Consider the following 24,717-nt stretch of genomic DNA (forward strand, 5'->3'; position numbering starts at 1 on the left):
ACGGAATGTGCACTGTTGGATGTCTCACAGTAAATAGAGAAAGAAAATGACAAGAATAAACCTTGAAGTTTACCGATAGTGAGGCGGTGTCGGTCCAATTAACATATCTCAGATGTTTTCCAGCACGTTACGTGAATAAGCTGATAGTTGTGAAGCACCTGAGGATCGTGGTGTTGATTACAAGTGCTCGTTCAAACTATTAGGTTTGAGCGTTATGTGTGCGTATCTACATCGGTTTGTCGACGGCTGGCGCACTACGTTCTGCTGTCTGATACGGGCACGAAGGTGACGCACTTAGAATATTTAATGTACTTTTATCGCAAAACATCGAAAGAGAGTAGAAATAACTTATTTAGATTATTAACTTCTTTTTTTATATTTGGTGTGAATGTTTCCGTGCCTCACACGCCTACCACACAATAAAACTATAAATGCTGCAATTTTATAGGTTTTTTGTTATATTTACGAGACTGCACAATGGCCGGTGCACACATCGCACGACCACGCTGGCCGCGGTCGCAGTTGCCTCGTAAAACGCTGCGACTTTACGCCGCGACGACGTCGTCGAACGTTATTTTACGAGCGATCGCTTCCTGTGGACGCTCACGAATTGCTCACGAGTCACGGTGCGTGTAGCTAGGTACAAGGGAGGTGCTGCTTTAAACTGGAGCTGAGTTTTAAACTTCACCCATTTTACGTTGAGGTATGATAAATGGGCATCCGGCCCACCTGAGGGCGACACCTATGACTACAACTTCAGCCACATCGACGCTTTTACACAATTTCACAACCGTACGCAAAAGGAAGACCACACTAGCTTATTTATTCAGATTGGATTTTTATAGCTTTATTAGCGTTAGTCAATTGTTGCCTAGATAATTATAAAGAGATGTCAATGTCTCGAGTTTGTTTGTCAACGCCCACAGGTGTAACACATTGAAGGCTGTAAGGTTTTGTGAAAACTCTAAATGACTCTACAGAAACATTTTGAGAGTTGAATATTCATGATTTATTTGAGTCTGTATGAGGCATCGATTCATTAATGAACTCATACAGGTATAGCCCTAGAAGACTTTTAAGAGATCGAGAGCTCAGACTGAATTTATGGGCTTTTGCCCTCAAGAAAAGCCCACGCTACCCCATAACATAGCAATACGCAATAATATGCAGAGTAACATGAAAATAATTTACGATCGAGTGCGGCTGTAAAGCGGGCGCGGGCCAGGACTGCCAGCAGTCAGCCCGTGCCGTGTTTACCGCCAATAAAGCTGTGACACGACGACACTGCTCCCCGCGAGTTATGGCCTACATCGACTTACATGCATCATACCACACACATAAAACTTGAATGAAAACAGAGCGGAGGTGAAACCTCGTGTTGTTTTGTATCGCATCTGTATTGTCTAAATAAATACAGCATGAATGTGTATGACATGAGGCTTTGTATAGTGTGATACTCAGGTATGTAAACATTGTATCGAACAGTTTTCTTTATTTATGTTATCAAAACATAACGAGGCTACTGGAGAGGTCTACTAAGCATGGGAACTCTTTGTACTGGGTAATTATAGGGCATTCTAAATATGAATGTGAACAAAAACGTTGCAGTAAAGGAGAATAACCGCGTACACGCCACGCCTCGTCGAGAACGTTTTGTATTTTTTTCATGCCTTTTTACTCTTGCTTATTTGCATGATTGATACTTCAAGTGATACGGCCACATTTTTGAAGTATGCTTTTTTGTTTGTTAATGTTTTGTCTTGTTATTTTTTGCTGCGTTAACGAGAATATTGTTTGATGGATGGGAAGCTGTAAGTTTGGAAGATTAACGGACGCGTCAGATGTATGTGATGTGCGGATTTACCGCCGCAAATTATTTGATATGCGATAAGCTGACAGACTTTGATTGACGTAATATGAGAATAACAAGTTGAGAGAGATGAGAAAAAGCTTGGCATTCAATGTTGTTAAAACATTAAACTTTATTACACAAATTATGGGGTATATACACTGCTATAATTAATAGACCATAGTTAGTCTGTTGTTCTAACCTCATATCAAGTAGCATATACAATTAGTATGGGAATTGTAAGCAAGAAACTGTTTTTGGCCGTGACCTGATTGCATTATCATTAGGCCGTTTCAAGTCTACGTAAAAACAATCCAGGTCATCTGACAATAGCACGTAACAAGTGGCCGAGCCTCTACAACATAATTCTACGATACTCGGGTATTTAACTGTCAAAGTTTGAAAGTGAAAAGTTGTCGCCATTATTGTGCCTTATATTCAGTTTGTGGGTCAAATCGTGAGGCTTTGTTGTCTTTAAATGAGGTTTATTCAGAATGGCTTGCTTGAAGAGGTGGTCGGGAAATGTTCTACTAACTTTTTTTACAGACGATTGTGTTTCTTTATTTTTGTAAAAGTTGATAAGATTGAAAGTTGTTAAGAGTTTCTCACAACTGTTCAACATTTATAAGTCCCTTATTTTCTTAGTATATTCAATGTAAGTGATAAGTTTTGAATTTGACTTTTCCATACTTATCTACTGACAAGCGCCGTAACAAGTAAGTCTGAGTACCAAAGCCCTAGGGGCACAGGAATGCGCTTAGAAGGCAGGTCCTTAGCTTGGCTCACTTAGTGCGCTAAGCAGGCCGTCACCGAATGCTTATTAGGAATGACGTGTGGGCCGAGATGTGTAGGATTGTTCCGTCCGGTATCGTGCCATTGTATCGGATTACCATTGATTTAACTGTAAGAGAACAATTGAATGAACGAATACATTGTGATGTTTCATAGGAATCGTTACGAGGAAGAGGATGACGCTTATACCTAATACTAATACAACTATCGCCAGGAGGATGTCCTTTAGTTTCTTACGATTTTCAAGAGGAGTGATGGTGGCTTAGCGTGAAATATGCGGGCTAGTGTATCCCGGATTTGTATTATTATGCAGTCTCTAGGAGACATAATCATCAACTTGAATGGGCTGATTCCGTCTCAGAGTAAACACAATTTTACTTATCTTTTATTATTGCTGTAATAATAAAAGATAAATGATCAATGAATTGTATGGTGTATTGTGAAAAGTAATTTATTCTCCAATGAAAGGGCTTCGTTCTCAGTTTCCCAGGCAACGTGTACACAAGTACACTATACTGTTATAGCTAGGCACAGTTTCAGTCCACAACGCGGAGATACTGATCAATACCCCATTGTAATATTAAATAAAAAATATATTATCATCGCGGGTACTATGGTGTGACAAGACGTTAGTCGTGTATGCGCAGACGCAAGAAAGGCCCATTGTAACATTATCACTAATGAGTCACCCTGGCTTCTCGCGCATGCTAAATGCGTACAGAGCTACGTGATTAATGGGCCGTACGCCAATCACTAGACCTGCCCACCCTGTAAAGGAAAGCGGATGAATATGGCGGCCGGGTCACTGACCTGCTCGGGGTAGCTGGGCGCGCGAACTTGGAGAATGCGCCAAATACAGCGTACTTGGCGCATTGGTGTACTTGTTTACCGAAACAAGATGACTATAAAACTAAGTTCGTAGCATTGTTTTATGTTTAATTTATGAGCACCAACTAACTGTTTTGCTTTAGGCTCCCGTTACGTTGGATTAAGTGTACGTAACGTTACGATTCTGTAAATGTTTAAACTGGTATAGTTGGCATAAGTTTCATGAATAAGCCATCCACTGTTTTTTTTAAAAAACCTTGTAATCAATTTTCTATCTCTACAGTGACACTAGATGGTGCTAGCAGACTAGTATTCACAGTAGTACAGTAGTATTCGGGAAGGTCGCCGCGCACCGCCCCGCACCGGTCCATCTCCGACGCGTTAATCTCGGCCGCTGACAGCCGCACAATGCCATTCGCACAAAACGGTACAACTGTTACTATAAACACTTGTGAAGTCTTCCTTTATTGACATGTTACTACAATTTAAACGTAGGTTTGATGTTCTACTGTTTTTGGAGTTACTACCTGGCAGAATGTACCGAGGGTCTAGCGTCTCGCGTGAATGGCTTCTTATTCTAAGATGGTATTTTATCGGTTCTGTAACACGTTTTTTAGTCATAATTGTAGCTTTAATTGGAAATAATCCAAAGGATATATTGACGTAACAACATTATGTAAGTATAGTCCTCATTGCGTAAACTTGGAACTTTTTGATGCGGGCATGCGTCAGTATCTCGGTTTTCGTTGAGTACATATTTAAAGATTTGTATCTTGTTTCTATCTCGGGCTAAGTATTAAAACATTAAACAAAATATTAAAGGATCTAGTTTCTTAGTTCTGTTGATACTTGTTTCAATTACATTTTGACTTAATACGTGACGCCAGGTAATGTTTCACGAACTACTGAAGCTTGTGCTTGTGAATCGTAAAGCGCTATATCTATCAGATTATATAATGTTACAAATAGAAACGTTTGCAAAAATCACATTAATGTTGTGAAATGTTAAATAGATGTAAAAGCTGTTGTAACAGTGAACATTAAATTGCAAGGTAATTTCATTAAAGCTTTGGCCATCAGGCGATTGATAATTATGTTTACAGTTAATCGCAGAACAACTACAGCCAAGCTCATCTAGCTGCAAAATAAGCTAAGGAACATCGATAAAACACAGATTAGAGTCAGGGTAAAATGCTATTCCAATATCTAAGTATACTATTTTAGTCTAAATACATGACGGAAACCAAACTTCAATTATAAATTCCATAGCAAGTTCAGAAAGGGGTAGTGGTTAACGAGTCGCTAGCTACAACGCAATGTACTAAGATATTCGGTACGTTTCGCGCTGTCATAGGCTTGTTGACGTAACGCAATCAGTCGGGTCGGGTCAACGTTTTCTCGTTCCTCGCAATTTTCCGCTTGACAAATCAAACTTATGCTGTCGGTGTGGGCCAAGCGACGGACGATAGCGGGTAGCTTATGATACTAGGTACCTGCATTTACTATGTATGAAACGTCAATGTGCATATTATTTTAAGTGTACGAAAGAGGCGAGCCCGTAAAAGTATTCGATACGAATTTTTTTTAACTGTTTTTTGTTTGGATATTTTTAGTTTTTGATTTATAAAATATAGTTTATAAAAGAATAATTCCTTACATGTAAGAGATATATTAAATTTCTGTATGAATAGGATTTAGACGGGCAATTTAACACGACGAAATATCTTAAATGCCAAACATAGGAAACCCTAAGACCCCAATTATGTTTACCGCGACACCACAAAGTTTGCGCCCCGGAGGTCAAAGTTCTATCACAATTTGAATGGACGTCTTTAACAGGGTTAAAAGCAAGATGGCCGCTGGTCGTCCGAACCCGCTTCCCGCCTGCACCACAACTAACACTCGATGTTGCCAATTTAAACTTTTTTAATGACTTATTACCCAAAATTGGACTGCTGATTTGGGTAAAAGCCGTTTGCGTATTTTGAGAGGATACATTTAGATGGTGAGTTTTTGAATAGTTTTGTAACATTTTATGGTAGTATGAATATAATATATATACATATGCCTATGAATATACTGTTGAAATGGAAAACTTGAGAATAATGCATGTAGTTGGATGGTAACACAATAACATTTGGAAGGAAAAAGTTTAAATAGCCTTATCTATCTCTTTATTATTTATTATCTCTTTTATCTAAATTTAGTCTTGTTCAATTTAAATATTGAAATGTTTTGAAGGAATTGTTTGTCATAACGCTAAATTCCGCCAACAGATGGCGAGCAATATGTTCTATTGAAAAAATGTATTCCGCAACCGGCTTTATGACATTTTAATGTAAATGTTTGCCCGTTGTCGCGACTGTATTTTTATACAGCGATCGTATCAAATGAGACTAGTTCCATTAACTTTTATTGTTAAATGACTTTGAGCTTTTTTGTTGAGTAATAGGTAATGCAGTATTACAAGTTAATTGACCGTTTAGATTTTGTATTAGTTTGCTGCATTTTTGCAAATCGCTAAAGGAATTGTTATTTGGTTGAAAATTCTTGGCAAACAAATCTGCAACAATCGCAGTTACGGTATCGTCTGGCCGGTGACAGCAGATGTTTGTCGTGCGCGTCCGATATTCCCGAGAATGGCCGCCAAGATTTACGGATATCCGGCGCGAGATACAACTGCCATTCGGGTGCCGGCACCGGTTTGCTCCCTATCTTTATCGCACCCTTTCTAAAAGGTAATAATTTTTGAGCTTGTTGACCGAGGCCTAACATAATAGCTATCGGACATTAAGTATTTGTCGTGTCAAGTTTAAAAAAACAATTTCGCCAAAATCTAATACACATTATTTTTGCGTAAATTTGCCAATTATCGTTTGTTTCAAAAATCTAAGCGAAACTGTAAATGACTTTTAAAACATTCGTAAACTAATTGCTTAAAGCTTTGTTCTAACTAATGCTGACATCAGTCAAAGGAGGCTACAAGCATAAAAGTAGCAAACAATAAACGAAGCGTTCAGGAACAACTAATAAACTCTAATTTCGTCATTTACCGTCTATTTGAATAGCTACAGTAATTTGGGTCAATAAAAATTGTCCACGGCCTCGGCCAAATGATTTTATACCTGGACGAGATGTTTGCGAATACATTTACAATTACTTTTATAATATTTTAAGAAAGCAAGGACACGTTTAGAACAATGGCGGAGTAACGGTGCTTGAAAACACGGGAAACAAACAATGGGGCATCGGCGTCTCCAAATGAATTTGTTGTTTGCAAATTTTACGAGCTTTAAGGCTATTCTTCTTATATCTATCATTATTTATTTGATGTTAAAACTTGCTACAGCCATTGTCATTACAATGAATGGAATGAGTTTCATATTATTGGCGGATAATAAATTACTTGATGAATGTTGTTTTAAGCTGCAACAAATCTCACATCTTCAAAGAATTCTATATGAATGTATGACGCAGCACTTGTGTAGTCTAGCCACTATCATCAGACTGGGCTTAATGCGCACTGGTACATTTGATTTCATCTTTGATCAGGTCGAGTGTAACCGAGTGCGGTAGTGGAGCGTCGTTACAAATGTCACTCCCTTTTGTTTCAAAAAGGGGCTTTTTTCGTATCGATCCCTTGCAGGTAACCGGGAGCGGATGATTTATTACCCGGCTTGTTTGTTCAAATAATCGATGCCCTGGCGAAATTCACTACGGTGCACGAAATACTGCCATAAAATTACCAAGTTACGTATCATTTTCGAGTGCGGTGGATGGGGCGCATCTCGATTTAATGGCTCTAAAACGAAAATACCCTGCGTGCAGTGTTGGCTCGCCGTAATATTTGGACAATACCGAGTGTGCTTGCTAAATTTTCATGTGAATTTATTGCAGCACTAAATCGAGGAGTCATCGCGCCTTTAGTAATGTTGTTTATAATAAAATGTACATATAATTTAACTGAACGCTAACATTAACAGCTATACATTATGCTTGTATATTTAGCTATAGACCAGTATAAGTTTCATCGATAATTCTTATTACTGGGCTGAAAGCGAGACGTCTTTGCCTTCATTCTCGACAGCTAGTAATAACGGCGCCGACGATATCGATTTCTACAAGTTTAATGAATTCTTCGAGCTAAGGCAAACACATGAATTGTAACGCTTCGGATATTAAACACGCTCGAATTCAATTTGGAAGCCTTTAACTATAAATGGTTTTATTATTTCCGATTCCGCAAGACATCTAGTGATTCGGACGCTAAAGATTATAAAATTATCACGAGATACGAGTGCGGTACGTGATAACAGTGCTAGCTCGGGTTATTGATATTTTTGTCAAACAAGCATGTAGAGCGGTTGTAATAGAGCGTCGTTACAAGGTATAGTGTGTACCCAGATTGCGAGATAACGCGCTGATAACGTGAAATATCAAATCGTAAAGAAATATAAGTTTTCTTATCAGTAGCGAACTGAGAATTGTCTGCTGTGTACGATGTTATACATGGTTATATAACACTGTTTGTGATTTACATTCAATAGAGGCCACTATCACTATTTGAATTGTATTATCATCGTATGAGTATTAGAATGATTCTCACGCTGACCAAGCACCGGCAACAATTTGCTGTAACTGTTATTGGCATTTTTTGTATTCTGAGGGAGATTTTTAGCGCTGTTTGGTGTCTTGCGCGCTGTCTCCGAGCGCTTATCACAGCTGAACACATGTCCGCGCCTCTGCCGATAGCGGCCGACACGCTGCTATCTATGATCGATCACTAGTGCTGTTTAATTACGCCCAGTTATCGACTCGCATGATTTATTGATATTGGTTCCGTATCGCGATAACGTGACACAGAAATAACTTCGATTGTAACTTGGGCTTCTTGTAATTGATTGTTTTGTGTTAACTTAGGGGTTTGGACATTTAACTGTCAGACGAACTGTTACAGTTATTGTGTTTCTGAAAATATAAGTTTCATCAACAATAAAAAAATAACTGTGTTGAATATGATTAATAAAATGTAAAGAATTTATAGATTTTGCTTCTGATATCAATAATCTAATTATAACGATTAGATAACATAACTCATACAAAAATCAAGTAAACATTAATCAAGTAATTGCAACTGGTCAAAGTGACAACTGTACAAAAATATAAAAGAAAGCAAATGGCGGTTATTAGAACTAAGTAGGAGCAAGCCGTCCATTTTGATAACTTTATCAAGATAGCCTTGGCTTATACGCAGGAGATTAATTGCTAATAATCCGTTTAACTTACGCAAACATGCAGCATTATTTATCAAGATAGTGTGTACTGTTAATTAAATACTAAAAAACCCAACAAAAAGCAGAAGCATTAGATTTTTTTAATTCTTTAAGCCGGCACTAATTTATTATTCATGAATACGACTAATGAAATCTTTTCAGGTTATCATATGGCGTTTATTATGTCCGCAAGTGATCATAACAAGCGTACAGATCAAATATTTTCTAAACACTCATTGTACGGCCACGTGTTGTGATGTTTAACGGGCACTTGTCTTCAACAGCCAGTGTTATCGTTGTCAATGGCCCTGTTGATACAAAGCGCTACCGTCTTTCTGATACTGCCAACTAAAAACTTCAAACATTCTATTTCCGAATAACACATTCGAAAATAGAACACCGTTGTACCCACAACTGATAATCTATAAAACTTTTTCTTTACATATTTACAACCAGCTACATATTTTCACTTTTTACTTTTATTAAACATTTTATTTAGAGTCGGACCAGACTATAATGTAAATATGCTTGTCTCTGGAGGCACGGCGCGCGGCGCTGGGCCCGGCCTGTGGGCAGAATTCCAAGTTGTATGAGCATAAGTTGAGACGGGTCTTATCGGAACTACAACACACCAAGTGTTGGCTTTGGAAGTCTGTTTGCTAGACGGTCACGCTGTCGTGTACATACTAATATAATTACGAGTACCCTATTAACATAAATACCTAACAAATAGGAATGTACGTTGCTTGATTAAAATTATTTTCGTTTTTCATGATCATAAAAATTAATACAGCAAAGGAATGTCAAGAACTGCAGCAAGCAAAATTATTTATTCAAGATTCTACCAGGGTACCTCAGCTAACAGACAAACGTCTGCAAGAAAACAACAAAAACCTAAAACCTGAACACACGTTATCAGCGGAATATTCTGAGCATAACAAAAAGTCGAAAGCGTCCGTTTTTTGGAGGACCTTGTAAAGCTATGGGTGGGCTGGCATGGCGTATATATAAATAATTTGATAAATGGCGGGCAGGACGGTAGCCCAGCGGGCGTGCATCGCTCGTTAATATTGTTAATAGTTCCCCGTCCCCTGATACCAGCATCTAGACACGTATGCTGCGTCAGTCAGCTCACTAGGCGAGCCTCCTAGACGTTGCTCTAGTCCACGATTACACTGTGGCTGGCGGGATTCTTCAGGAGGGCCTTAGGGAGAGCGTCGCGTGCGGGGTTAGCTCGAGACTACCAGCGACGATTTATGTATTGTGTGTTACAGAAATTTAGTCTGTGTGAGGTCGTATATTGCGACCGTAAATACAAACAACAAATCTATTTTTATCCTCGCTATTTATCTATGCATGTTTCATTAAAGATAACAAATACGTTCGAAGGTGGACTACAACCAGATTTATAATTACACAAATTATTTAATAAAACAAATTATTTGTTTAAAGATATTAAAATACAAAAAGAGGTGTTGTTGATACATAATTAGCCGTTAAGTTCAGTAGAGGATGTACAAAACGAGCTAATCAAATATGCCGCCGGCGCCGTGTAATCCGACGGTAATTTATGCGAGCTCAAATTTGTAAAGCCTCATAGCCGGGAAACAAACAAGGCATTGTTGGACGCGTGAATCGTGCGTGTGATCCCGCCGTGTTTGCTGTGCCGGCCATCGAACCCGCACCACCTTTATATCCATTCAAATAAGCACTAATTATATTTAATGCGTTTTACCTGTAATTAGGAGGTGTTAGAAAATATGAAACAGTGTTTAACGGTTTCGACAGAGTTTTTGGGGATTGTTTACAATGTTACGTGTATACGATTAGACTGCTTTATGAGGTGCTCTCAGCATCGGCGGGCCCCGGGCCCACGCTGCCCGATACGTACTCGATACACACTGTAATGATTATTGTAAACATTACTCACTATTTTATCCACTTTCGTGCGTGTCAGTGTTGTCTACAAATTAGCAGTTGACTTGTAAAATTAATCACTATTACTAGCTAGGAGCGCATTTTGCTACCGTTATTCACACCTTATTTTTATGATTATAAACAAGCGTAAATGTTCAAACATGAACACAATAAAGTCGATCTAGTCTAAACATTTTAGCTGGTTGTTAAACATAGTTTCGTCAATCGTTCGGCAATAACGATAAATAGCTATAAAGCTGAAGCACGTGTTAGTTGGAGCAGAGAAATAGATTCGCGGACACTTAGCGAACTGTTAATACTCCCTTCGGCAGGAAGATAGCCAAGGAAAGTGGTAGGTAGCCGCTCGTAAATAAAGGCGTGACTCAGTCGGCCGGTGGCGTTCGGTCGAGCTATTTTCGACTTGCAAATGAGAAAGTGCATCGACAGTAGAGCCCTATAGGACGGTTTAGTGTTCCAATATAGCATAGACAGCTACTTATTTAGTTATGCATAAATAAGTAGGCACAGTGGAGTAGGCAGACGAGTCCCTTGCGCTCCAGGTGGCGAGTGCGATGCACTGTCGCGATGCTTCATACATTACAAACTTTAACAACAGAGAATTTCTTGATTTTTTTATGTTAACGGATAATTTATTACCCATAGACTTTGATATGGGTAGGTATGCTGTGATATATGGGAACTAATAAAAGAGTGTTTTGATGTAAAAGAGTAATAAATCGGTAATAACATTGACAAATAAAATGGTGTAGATAGGTACCTTAAAATCAGTTTGTTACCGTCTATCAAGACGTGTTCGCATTAAAACGTTGATTTAAAGAGGATCGGGCTATAACAATACATCACGGGGATAATGTGTTTATAAACATGATGTTATATTTATTTTCATGACTGTCCACCGCTTTGTGATTTTTAATAAAAATAAGGTAGGTAGTTAGATAATATACTTTTAAAATTAGATAATGTGTTGTAGCTATCTATCCAGGTTTTAGTAAGATAATTAGCATTATCTAGGAAGCCGGCTTATCGAGACCAGATTTTAACGACAGTTGTGAGCAGGCACACAGAGCGGTGTCCTTACAAATAGTGCATTCAAACTGCAGCGAGACTTGTTCATAGTTGATATCTGGTAAACGGACACTTATCGCCTCAAAACAAATCCCAAACTCGTTATCTCAAATACCTACATACGTAAATACATAGACATTGAATCAATATTAGATAGGTTACCTACCGCTACACACAGTTCGGGCGCCAGGCGGCTGACGACGCTGCGCCACACAACACACACACAATACACACTATTTACTTCACCGTCGTCTTAAACAACACCTAATTGAATCCATGTTATCATTTAAAATATCGATCAGTCACACGCGGTGCGACGGCTCTCAGGCGACGCCGTATATTTTTACATTCAACGTTGAGATATTTTCGATAGCAGTCCGGTTTATACTTGACGCACAAGAGTTCACAACGTAGCTTATTCGTTTTGTTGTTGTAGCCGGTTTAGGAACTTATTGTCACAGATCAGCTGAGCGTATGTTTCAAACAATATCGAGTTTACGTAAAACGACCGTGGAGTAAACACGTACTAATACCACGGCGCGCGGAGCGGGACTGGTGAGTGAATGAACGGAGTCCGCTTCTATTCGCGACGGGCGGGTGCGGGGCGAGGGGAGGCCGTTTTGTGTTAGGGTTTCACGATAGATGGCGCTGGAGGGTTTGCATGCAAGTTTTTTTATAACGCGCGTTAAAATAATTACGTGGGTGAGGACCGGGCGGGCTAAACGTCCGCCCGCCTCCTTATAAATTAGGAAAACGTTTTCAAATTATTTCCCGTCAAACATTTACTCACAATTCGTCGTCTTCCTTCGATGTCCGGAATCAATTTACGCGAATCCACTTTGGGCATTTTAAATTTTCCCACCTCCTGTTTGCCGTTCCCAACGTGATGGAAATTAATGTGTGCACTGCGTTCCTTTATCGTGAAAAAATGATCGTTATGAATCGAAGCGTAGAGAGCTGAGTAAATGTAAAATTCTATTAAATCACGGATTGGGTTTGTAATCGCGAATGGAAATCGATTAAAGTTTGCGGAGGCACTCAGAATCGATTTTATCAGCGAGCCGATCAGTGAGTAGATGAACTCATTCCCGATTCCTCATTCTACTGAACAAGAAATAAAAGGAAATGTCTTCTTCCGTGCTTATACACATAATCGCGTTTCAAAGATTTTTTTATACAGGTTTAGGAGATTGTATCCGTCAATTTATTTCAGTTCCAAGATTCAACAGCCTAGTTAAGGTGTGGTGTCAATTTTTTGTGATTGAGTTTTTCCTTCGTGCTAATGTTGATTAAGACAAAGAGTTATTTTTCGACTAGTAAAATCTTTTCAGATAATTCTATATATATTATGGATACTCAAAAGCCCAAGTCCGTTCATTCACCTTGCAGCGGACGAATACTAGATATTCTGTTACGGCTTCATCAATAATAAGATTCATTCTTTCGACTTATAAATTTAACTGTTTTTTAATTTTTAATATTGTACTTGGTAGAATGCTGGATTTAAAAAAAGCATTGAAACGAATTACGTAGGTTAATAGTTACAGGCGACTTGGGGTGCATCGTCCTGATCGTGTGTTAGGTCATAACTATTTGAGACATTTTGAATATCGGTTATGCATGTGACATTATTATACATTGTATATTTTTTACCGGTACGGTTTACGGGTATTGTTAAAAATTGTTCAGGAATAACCGTGTTCAAGTATTAATCAATGTAAAAATGCGGAAAAAGTAACTCATCGTGTGCCAAAACAAGTCTCATTTTTGGCATTAGTCAAAGCGTTTGACGTGATACAGCTGAGATAAATGAAGAAGAAAGAACCGTTATATTGTCATGACAGACATTGTTAGACGTCTGCGATTTACTACATTAGCAAAAATGTTAGCTTTATAGACACTAATTAATTCCGTTAAGTTGATCTTTAGAGCATTACGACACCTTCTTGCCGTCTCAAGATTTTCTTTACTTGTTTAACCACAAACTAATCTAGAAGCCATGTTGGATAAATTTATCATAATAATTAACAAGCATGGCGTTAGTGGTATGGACAAGTTTTGTCTATGGTGTATGACAGATGATAGTGGCAACCATAAACAATGGAGTGGGCGCGATAAGGGCAGATAAAGGCTGATTTATGGTGTGCCGAACGCCTTAAATCAATTAATGTGACGGCAGATATAGAAATATTGGTAGCATGAGGCTCAGCTTGAAAAAATGACCGTCTGTGTGTTCTATAAGTAAAGTAGCCACTTTGTGGGGTCGTAAAAAGTACTCCAAAAGAACGTAATTTATCAAAGTAATGGAGTTATCGCGTTACCAAAACTACTTGAGAAGGAATTACTGTATGTCTTTTCATCTCTTTACATTTTTTTTAATTTGTCACTAAATTATATAGTCTGTACTACAGTACTTGTATAAATTCGAAACTAACGCGTAGGTACATTAATATTTTATCTATTATCTACAATACTTATTTAACTTAATCCTGTTGAGAGCAATCTAATATTCTCGAGGCAATAAAAGCTCTGAATAAGACTCAAACGAAATAACTTTTAAGATTCCCCTAAGTTTAGAATATCCTCGACAAGTAAATAAGCTTGAAAATAATAACAAGATCATTTAATATTTTCTTCCAAATGAGAACGACCTTCGCCGAGGTTTCTTTAAATAAGATCCGTTATGAATGTCTAGACTAAATCTGAGTGTTTGTTTTAATAAAAGTAAATGTCTCCTTTGTTGTTTGTTCGTGTAAGAAACAAATATATTTATAGTTCAGCAAACAATGTGACCGTTGTTGGAATTAAATGCTAGCTTTATTACTAGAATAATTTATCCTGCGTCTATTTATAGCTATCAGTAATCCGTTCATAGCTGACCGGAGCCGTTGTGAATGGGTGTCATAATTGGCACCTACACAATGGCCGATGTTAGTCCGTCGAGCGCTAGTGCACTAAACCCAACCCCGAGAGCCTATAACCCAAAACTACTAGGGAAACAACTGACGTCTGCGTCCACTCACTAACACACGCGTACTTAAAGATAACGCCAATTACAAAGAAAATAATATCACTATAAAAGTTCAATAAAAACATTATTCACGTCAATCACAACAAATTATCTATTTGCAGTGATAACGCGTAATAGCCAATTGAGCTCTCACTCCACTGAACCTATTATCTCTTGTCTATTTTTATATTGAGCGTCGTATTTATTGCGGCCATTCATATTAACACGCTAATAAAATTTTAACCTTTGGTTACTTCTGTACGGCGATTAGAGGCGGTAAACTGGGCATAATAAGTGCATTTGAATTAACTGTTACTTATATTATGTATCGATCTATGTAAAGTTATAAGATAGGTTCTTATTCCGTCCATCGGGACTGTTCTCTACCTATTTAATTTAGTTCACGTAATGAACGTACAAACTTGTAGAATGTCAGTAAAGTTACCAATAGTTTCCAAATTGCCTGGTATTGTTCAGAATTTGTTCGAAGAATACTATCATGCGTTAACAGAGTCTAAACGTGGTATTGTAGCTATGTAACAAGCACCCCTGAAGCTCTACTTTTTCATTTTAACTCTTAATGAAGGAATTACAAAACAAACAGCAAGAATTCCTGCAAAATTGTGAAAGTATTTGTTGAAAAGGCGAGCGCAACAGAAATGTTACTTTGATGTAGCAGGACATGATAGGTTGCGTCTGTTGCGAGTAGGTCGCGGCGCTCGCCGTAGAACACAGTACACTCGATGGCAAACAAACGGCCTATTGTAGACATACGTGCATGTGGCGCGCCGCGGCCGCACAATGGAGGCTCCGGTAGCAGCGCGCGAGCCAGCGGCCCACCGGCGACATACGATACACGCTATTTGATTAAAGTGCTTCACAACAACTGAATTTTTGTAATCGCTTTAATGGTTCCGGGAAATAAGTTCCGTATTACGTGTACTTTTAAAGCAAAACTTCGATAAAGCGTGCGAAAGTTTATAGAACAACGCTCGACGTAATTGTGGTGGAACTCGTTATTGTAAAGTAAAGCTCTCGAGAGCGATTTCACTTAAGATTTAGTCTTCGAGGTACTGAGCGTTCTAAATCCTATTTCCTACTTTCAAAATCTGAACAATTCATGGGCGAACAATACACTATCGGATTAGAGACCAGGAATTCATATTTAATCTGCAAGTGCGGCGATAAGCGCTGGCCACGGAGTGCCCCGCACTGGAGCGTGCCGCAGGAGGCAGAGTGTTGTGCACTTCAAACTGATAGCTTTTGCAAATATCGTTCTGGCGCGCAACCTCGACTTACTGGTGGCTGTACCTAACGATGTTTGTAAAATGTACACATGAACAACACAGAATTTGATGACTGGGAAGTTCAGGATGATTAAATACAAACTTGTGTAATACTTGAAATTTTATTTACGTACTACGTTTCAAAACAATTTCGTATTATTTAATAAGTTTTCGAAAGCTTACCCAGCCAATTAAATCAATAAACCAAGATAAGTTGAATATAAACATGAATATTGTTGTAACCTAAGCGGGTCCCGCTGATCGGGATCAGTTATCACAGGCCACATCACTAGCTCTGTATCTCCACAGTTTATCTAGGGCCATTCATTATTAAAACTTGATTCCTACGAACGATATTTGTCTTAATAATATCGGTATTGAGTGAAAATTACAATCTTGTGCTCGGCGCGATATTTATCGAAAGCCCTGGGATTAAAGGAACAGATGTTTAATCCCGGTATATCGGGCACGCTAGCAGCTCGCCTCGTTATTCATGTACAATATGGCTTCAATAAGCCATTAGCCCTGTGTTCGTAGCGAGAGTTATAGCGGGCAACGCCGGCGCGCGAGCTAGTTAATATGATTTGTAACAATTTTAATAGCTAGTAATTGTTGGGGTTACTTCTATTTTGATTGTAACTCTGTTATTTTAGTTACATTTCTAAGTTTGGTAACAATTAGCGCGGCCCTTAGTATTTCTGTTTCCTTTCAGGGGTTAGCGCCGAGTGCGTTATTTATTTCACTGTTCTAGCTATTACCAGGACTGGCTGGGCCACACCATTGAACTTAAATTACATATTTTATAAATGTACGTTCCAATTCTGTTTTGCACTATATTATTCTACTTTATAACCTTATGTCGTTTCATTAACTTTCAGTTTTAACATTAATTGTCACACTCTATGTTGTTTCTTCATTACAACTTTTGTTTGAGACTTAGAAAGTTATTAAGAATCCTTGTAATATATTTAAAAGCTAGAAAGTCAATAAGTATTGATCATTGTTGCAGTAAAACAATGCGACATAAAAAGCGTGTGGCATGCGGGACCACAGACTAGAAATTAGGCGGGAGAGTCACCCGACAGGAGTTAATCTTTACACCGTTACTCAAACACAGGCATTCTATTGTGAATCTGTAGGATTAGCTATTTATACGCATGCACTCTTAGTATTTTGGTATAAGATGGTGAGCACCCCTATATTTGTAGTTCTTAAATGAAATTAAGGATTATGCTTTCGTTAATCGGATTAATTTGGTGTAATTGTATTTTTAATGCTAAATTTTTATAGATCTTGATTTATTGGTAGTCATTACAAGATATTAACGATATAACCTATTTAGTTAAATATGGAATTATAATTCAGTGACACAAGGATTTATATCCGATTAACACTTGCCCAGGGTGGCACACAATAAATGCTTTAATCAGCGTCTACCTTATCGTTATCTAAATCCGATACAATTCGAACTATTAAAATTCTATGAAAAGAGCATTTAAATACCTTTACATTATGGTTACTTTTATAATCCGCAACTGACAGATAGGCAATACAGATAGGGCCACTATAAAGATAGTGCAAAAGCTTCAGTTGATATAAAGTAGGATGTAAACTCGCGTTCCCAGGAATAAACAAAGCTATGAATATAGCATGCAAATGTGTATCGGTTTCCAGCATGTTATCTTCTCCGTAACCAATATGTGTGGGTTATTTTCTTATCGCACGTTGTCTGTAAGCCGAACCAAATGCATTCGTAATACCACCATTTACATAGGAATGGTTGGAACTCTAGTTGAACAGGAAAACTATGATATTTCCGTGGATGTGGGGTCAGAAACCATTCTATATTCAATTTAGTATTATTTTAAATTATATTTATATGGAGATGGTGTGACAATTGTTTTTGTTATTGTTTTAAAGGCATTTACCTTCTGCATCTACTGTTTTGGGTACCGCGTCGTGGACAGTTTAATCCTTTGCTTTGGGGATTGGAAAGAGTTCCAGGTTCCAAGTATTTTTGGGAGCCGGTTCGATTCCGAGTTTGTTTAAGCTTTTGAGAGGGAAGTTGTTTGTTTTTATGAATATATTTCGGTGGAATTGGCAGGTGTACTATAAATACAGACTATTGACTACCTCGACGACGAACTGACGAAGGTTTCCGACTTATTTTTGTTAAAAAAGTCCCACGATTTGGAATAGAAGAGACGTTATGCAATTAGTGTTGTTGTGGACAAGTGTAAGTGTTGTTTCAGAAATTGAAGTCTTATAATATGAGTTAGTATTTTAATAAGTAGTTATATGTTTCATGTGAGTCTACAAATAGTCAAAACTATCGAACATGGCCTATTACCAGGAAATAACTACACATAAATAACACTCGCACCTACAAGTGTATTATAATACAAGATATACAATTACATATTAACATTTGTAACCAGAATGTAGTTCCGACACAGCCCGCCCCAGCCTCGCGACGGAACGACAAAAAATATAATATCACGTTACTGTAACGTATACCCGTGAGCGACTGGGACTCGAACCCGTTACCCGGAGACGTCTGACCGCAGCTAACACTATCACACTATTTATGTTCTTCCTAAGACGAGCCGGAGGAAACAATGGGGTGAAAATCAACCTTAAACGGTTGTGATAAAGTTGATACATTGACGGTGTTGTCACATATGGGAGGTTCATTGTACGCCTTTACAGTCTGTGAGTGTTGTGTTATGATTGTCATACATTATTTTGATCAGCAGTATCATTACAGCATTGATAATCGTGTCAATGTTATATAACCTATGTTTAGACTATCGCTGTTTTAAGATTAGGATTAGAAGCTTCATATTTAAATAGTTCACAAGCAAAATTGATCTAGCTACAGATTCACGTAGCGTTAAAAAGCTTTTTTTTTCAGATATTTTTTTACATACATATATATTTAGATTTCGCAATGAAATAGAAATATGAAAATAACAACGTTTAGAGTCGCTGGTTCGAGTTCTGCCTGAGATTTGATTTTTTGTTTATTATTTGCAACTGCCACTTAATGATTAACGGGGGTTGTACGGACAAAGTTATTAAAGTACGTCTTTATGATTTTTAGATTATTAGTAATGTTGAATACAGTTCTTAGTCTCGTGCAATGACTAGGAATAATACGTTTTATGAAATCAAATATTCCGGCGCCGTATCCTTCAGCGTTTTGCTTCGATCACTGAGATATCAAGTAATTTAAATGGCGCTTTACAAATACCAAGTAATTGAACATTTGTCTTGTAATGTATTCCTACCATTTGCCAACGGACCGTTGTAGTGGAGACATAAATCATTGTTGAATATCTAATTGTAATGTTGTATTCCAATGTAATTGGCTAACGATAAGACCTTGTATGGTGATGTAGTCTGGACCCTTTGGGGCCTATTGCCACACTAAAGTGTTGCTCGGCTCAAGAAGTGTCTCGTTTCTATGTCCGCTCTATAGTTAAGTCTGCTTATAAGTTTCTTTTAGTACGTATTTTTAATATTCTTTTACCAAAGATTTCAATACTATCTAAAATTATGAAAAAAATAAAGGCAGTTCTCGATTTCGATTTCTAAAAATTAAACTAGAGGAAGAGGATCTAAAAAAGCGATACTTGTTTTAGTACGACTTACTACCGACAAATTACTTTTGATTTTGGATTTTAACAGATGCAATTGATATAACCCACACTAAATTATTCAAAAAGTAAACAAACACACAAGCGACTATTACAACATACAAAACAAATACATCTAAATACAGTTGTATTGCAAAAGCTGTCGGCAGTCCGCACTAATCCGCGTATAAATAACCGCTTTTACGTAACATAACCTAAAATAATGGTACGATTTAATAAGTCCTGTCAGAGGGACATTTATTGGACTATATAAATCATAGGCTGGTTCTAATCTGCGGTGAGCATGGCTCCGTATAAGGCACTCGTACACTGTCTGACCAAATTAGCGAGGTATACGGCCCGCATTCTTGCCGGCAACCTTGAACCAGTTGTGCGCACGCGCAGCGCCCGGCTCTAGGGCTGCCTGCAGGCTGTTCTGCTGATTGATTGCAATTGAAACTTGTGTTGTTGATCTTATTAGTGCTTGCGAAGCATTTCATTTTGAATTTCTTTGTAAGTATATAGTGTTTATCTTGCACAGGTCTTCTTTACTTGAAGACTTTTGACGTCGGAAATAATATATAGAAACAACACAGATATTTATTGATTACAAAGATCAATATTATCTCAGTGAAACTAGAAATTGTTATTTATTTTATTGTTATTTCTTATCATATTGATTTCACAACCACCTAGCAGATACTCTACATGTTATTCTTATAAATAAAACTTTAACTGAACGATTCTATGACGTCATCAGCACATAAGCCGCTGAGCCCCGTAGGCAATAACACGATCAATCGTTATTTTATCACAACACTCGGCATCATCGTTACAGCAATACAAAACACACATTTGTCACGACAAGCTTTTAATATATTAGTTTTATGGTTACTTTTAATAGCGAACAATTTATCGCACTATTGTGTACATATTGGAATCAAAAGAGACTATCAATATTGGAGAGCTGTTACGGTTGTGTGTTGAACAATTAATGACTTTTGGTCGCTATTGATAAGTGTTTATCCTTGTTTTATTTTTTAAAGTTCTTTATTTGTTTAAACGGTATTTGTTTCTGAAAGTTGTGTCAATTATGTAACGAATGTTCATCACAAACGATAACGGTATAAATTGATAACTTTCAAAAAGCCATAAAATCTTTCAATCTTTCAAAAACAAAATAAAAAATCTGTAAAAAGTATTTACGCGTTGTTGTGTGTGCCACCCCTACGGGTTGAACAGCTCGGGCCCTAATCACGTTCGACGTGCGCGAGAGTGCCCTGCGCGGGCATTTCGCAACCCCGCCCGTTGACCCCACGCCTCCTCAATTATGCACACATTTGTTAGCGTAGCACATCTTATAGCCTAGTTTACATCTAGACATTAAACTTAGCTTGTTCACGAAACATAACATGATTAAAAATGTTCTCTTTGCGAACTAACTCTACATTTGGACTATCTTAAATTGGAAATTGGTGGAGTGCAGCAATTTATAAATCTCACAAGATGAACCTTTGTGAAAAATAGCGATAAAATATATGTAACTTAAAGTGTATGAACAAACATACGTTATCTTTAGGGTTTAATTAACGACTTGGTAGTCCGAGTCAGAAACATTACAGGAATCTACTGATTTTTAATGACTTTAAGTCTCAGATTATTGTATAATCCTAACCACTTATTTAAATAAAGGACAAGCTTCTATTAACACGAACTTTAAGTTACTTTTGCTAACTCTTATTAAAGTAAACAAAATAAACTTAAGAGTGTTTTATAGTTCCTGCTATAATATATATAAGTCATAATGATAATAATCAAAGATCATTAAATCTGCAAAAACAATTAAAGCAAATCATATTGAAATAACATGTATGTGTGTTTGATTATGTTTGCAGACTTCGTATTGCATTGTTACAACCATACACGTTTGCGAAGGAGTGGTGATATCATTGAACACAGAGTATGAAGTTAATGGAGGCATCTAAAAGAGAATGGATAAGATTGAACTCTATATTACCCTGTAGGAGATGGTGTTTCTCTCACAGATCATGAGCTTATTGTCATTCCTTTCGCTAACTACTCCGAGTTGTAACATGATCCAGGCTAGTTAGCATCGATCGGAATGCGCCTGAGTCGCGTGTCTAGACAATTATAAACAATAATGTGCACTAGGTGGGCGTTTGATTCATAGCGCGTGCGCACGCCGAACCCCCCGTGTATTTACATGTAAATTATCGCCGATATGTTAGATAAATCTTCGACGCCTATGAATGTGATTTGCAAGTTTAACTTAAGTAAAAACTATGAATTATGAGCTTTATAAATTGTGTTGCGTGGCCAGACTGAGTTAGTAGGCTGTATGAGGTGCTCAACTAGTAGCATTAAACTTGTACTTTATTTGTTGTGTTGGTGGTACCGGACGACTTTAATTAGCTGTAGCCCAGTTATATTGGCATTGGCGCGCTTATGCATAATTTCGATATAAAGATCATTTTAATGCAGACCTCCCCGGCTGACAAACAACCAGCAGCTTGCTATAAGCTCTAATTCCAATTATATTATATATTTGTGAATATTAACATCTTGTTATCTGCCCACTAAACATTGCCACCCACTCGGTATCCAGCGACTGACACCTTCATTTCCGAGTACCCAGAAACGCCTGAATGAAATACATCCAAACCATAAGTGTGATGGATCCTAACATTAAATCTGGGTGGCCGCTCGCGCTGGCAGCCACTCACAGATAGCAATCATTCGCGCGCGTTATAGCGGCTGCCAGCTGCCCAGGTGGAGGTTATAAACATTTTTACGAATATTCTTAACTCAAATAAGTTTACGCATTTAGGACGAAAACGGTCCAAAATGATAACATAATATTAAACTGCCACCTGCAATGCAAATCAATATTTAATATTCAACCTAATGATCGCGACTCTACAAATTCTGTAAATAGAAATGTTATACATGGTGTTTGTAAAGACAGATATTGAAATCCAATAACAACTTGTATCCGTTGAACCGTTAGTGACTAACCAACACACATAAACATCGAAACATTACTTTTGCATTTATAATGTGACTGATATGTATGTATATATGTAGGAACGACACCAAATTGAATTATTTTACGATCGTACGGCCGCGGCCGGATCACTGGACGAACATAATTTAATTTATTTATTTTAACAATTTTATCATAAATTTTTTGTGATATTTATATTAAACGACTCTGGTTAGAGCAACATGGAGTTACTTTATTACTGCCTTATGTTGCGGCTGTTACGTAGGCTGGACACTGGTTGAATCGACTATTATGAGTATTTATGTGTACTCACAAAACCTTTTAGCGACACATAATAACTAAATTATAGTAAGTTGAAAAATATGAACGTGTTTTCGTATGAATTTTCTGGGCACTGAACATTGTAGGCATGGGAGAAAAGAAGAGTGGTTATCATTTCTTAAAATTTTATTTTATTTAATAAGAAGGAAATTTGAAAAAAGGTTTTGTCTAAAATAGTTTTCACGTGATCGGATTCCGCATCGTGTGGTGTGGTGCGGCGCCGGCAGCAGCGCGCAGCAGGAGGCAGAGTGAGGCGTTGTACTAACGGATAGTAATCGATACCTCACATTATTTACGACACACGACCACCGATACGTTCGTCTTTTATTTGCGCTCCTACGCAATACGACACGAAACTGTATGATCACTATAATGATTTATGAATTGTGCTTTCTGAAGAACATTAATATAATGTTTGTTAAAGAAAATTGAGCTCATATATCAAGCTGAACTTGTAGCGTAGGTTGTAAGCTAGATTGAAGATTTGTGTACTTACCGGAGTAAAGTAAAAGAAAATAAAACACGGCCGCACAATCTCAGGAATAAAGAAAATAGAAAAGAAGTTAGCAGCGTTCAATTGCACCGAGATGCAAAAGTTTTAATAAAAGAATGATATGAATCACTCAAACAAGGCCACTCTTAGTTTTTTCTTTTACTCTGTCTTGTCAGAGTGCACGTATTTTCTAGATTAAACTCATACCAAGTTTATGATTGAGTTTCTTGGATGTTTCAATAAAATGCTTCAGTTGAGTTTGGACCTAGCGGGGCATCGCTAAAACATGCACACGAGTAACGTCGGGAGCATAAACATGAGAGAATATTTTAGTTTTTTTAGTGGCTGTGCCTGTGGGAGCTGTTGGAGAGGTTATTAGTTTCTGGGAGAGTACTTTATGTGTTAAACAGAGATATATACTACCTTTGTGCGCTATCCCATGCAAATCTTCAAGTATTTCGTGAATATTTGCGTCTCAAAAACATGTTTTTATTTTACGATTTTGTTTTGAGGCCATATTGTAAAAGACCCTAAAACAAAACCGTCTACAAACTTAAATAAAATCAAAAGACAAAAGCAAACAAATCAGTTTGACTTGAGAGCGATACAATGGTTGACTAATATTATGCAAAATTATACAAACAAGCAATAAAGTAATAGCGAACGAGTGGATCGCGATCGGGGTGAACGGACGACGCTTCATATTAATATGTTAATGGCGAGATATAACGAGGCGACATTAACACCTCCGCGGATACCGCGATAGCCGGTATCTCTGCTCTTATGATACAAGATTCGTCGATAGATATCGACGCGTAATATATGCGTAGATTGAAAGTACAGATGGATTCGACTAATGTGACGAAAGCGACTGCTAACTTGATAGGGTGGAATAAAAAGCTCTTCAAGCGTTCATTGCGCCATAAATATGTATATTGTATAGTCTGTCAACAGCACCATATCAGGGTCCGGATATTAATGGTTTTCTTAACCAAACTGATGGAAATTTGTGTAAATGCGTTGGTAGATACTTATAAGACTGGGCGTTATGGCGAATTTGAGATACTTAAAAATTCAGCACTGAATAAATTCGTAAGATTTACCTAATTTAATTTAAGCTGGCTAAGTAATTCTATACTCTAGTATCCGGGGTCCCGGACGTGACGTAAGCGTAGCCCGGTGAGCGTTAAGGTTCGGTA

The 24,717-nt window shown here is 37.7% G+C and overlaps 1 protein-coding gene across 5 annotated transcripts in view; it reads right to left on the reverse strand.

Moving 5' to 3' along the window:
* Nucleotides 1–24,717, reverse strand: part of LOC113498219 (frizzled-2) — a 129,382-nt gene that overhangs the window by 8,150 nt on the left and 96,515 nt on the right. For 3 of the 5 annotated variants that reach the window (XM_026878182.1, XM_026878159.1, XM_026878189.1), the window contains exon 1: nucleotides 11,912–12,314. The exons of 1 other annotated variant lie outside the window; for it this stretch is intronic. The gene's annotated coding sequence lies outside the window, so the exon portion shown is untranslated. Of the gene's footprint in view, nucleotides 1–11,907; nucleotides 12,316–24,717 lie in introns of those variants that run through there. One more of the 5 variants, XM_026878174.1, reaches the window with a different exon arrangement.

The sequence above is a fragment of the Trichoplusia ni genome, chromosome 1 (genome assembly GCF_003590095.1).
Source record: "Trichoplusia ni isolate ovarian cell line Hi5 chromosome 1, tn1, whole genome shotgun sequence".
Lineage (NCBI taxonomy): Eukaryota > Metazoa > Arthropoda > Insecta > Lepidoptera > Noctuidae > Trichoplusia > Trichoplusia ni.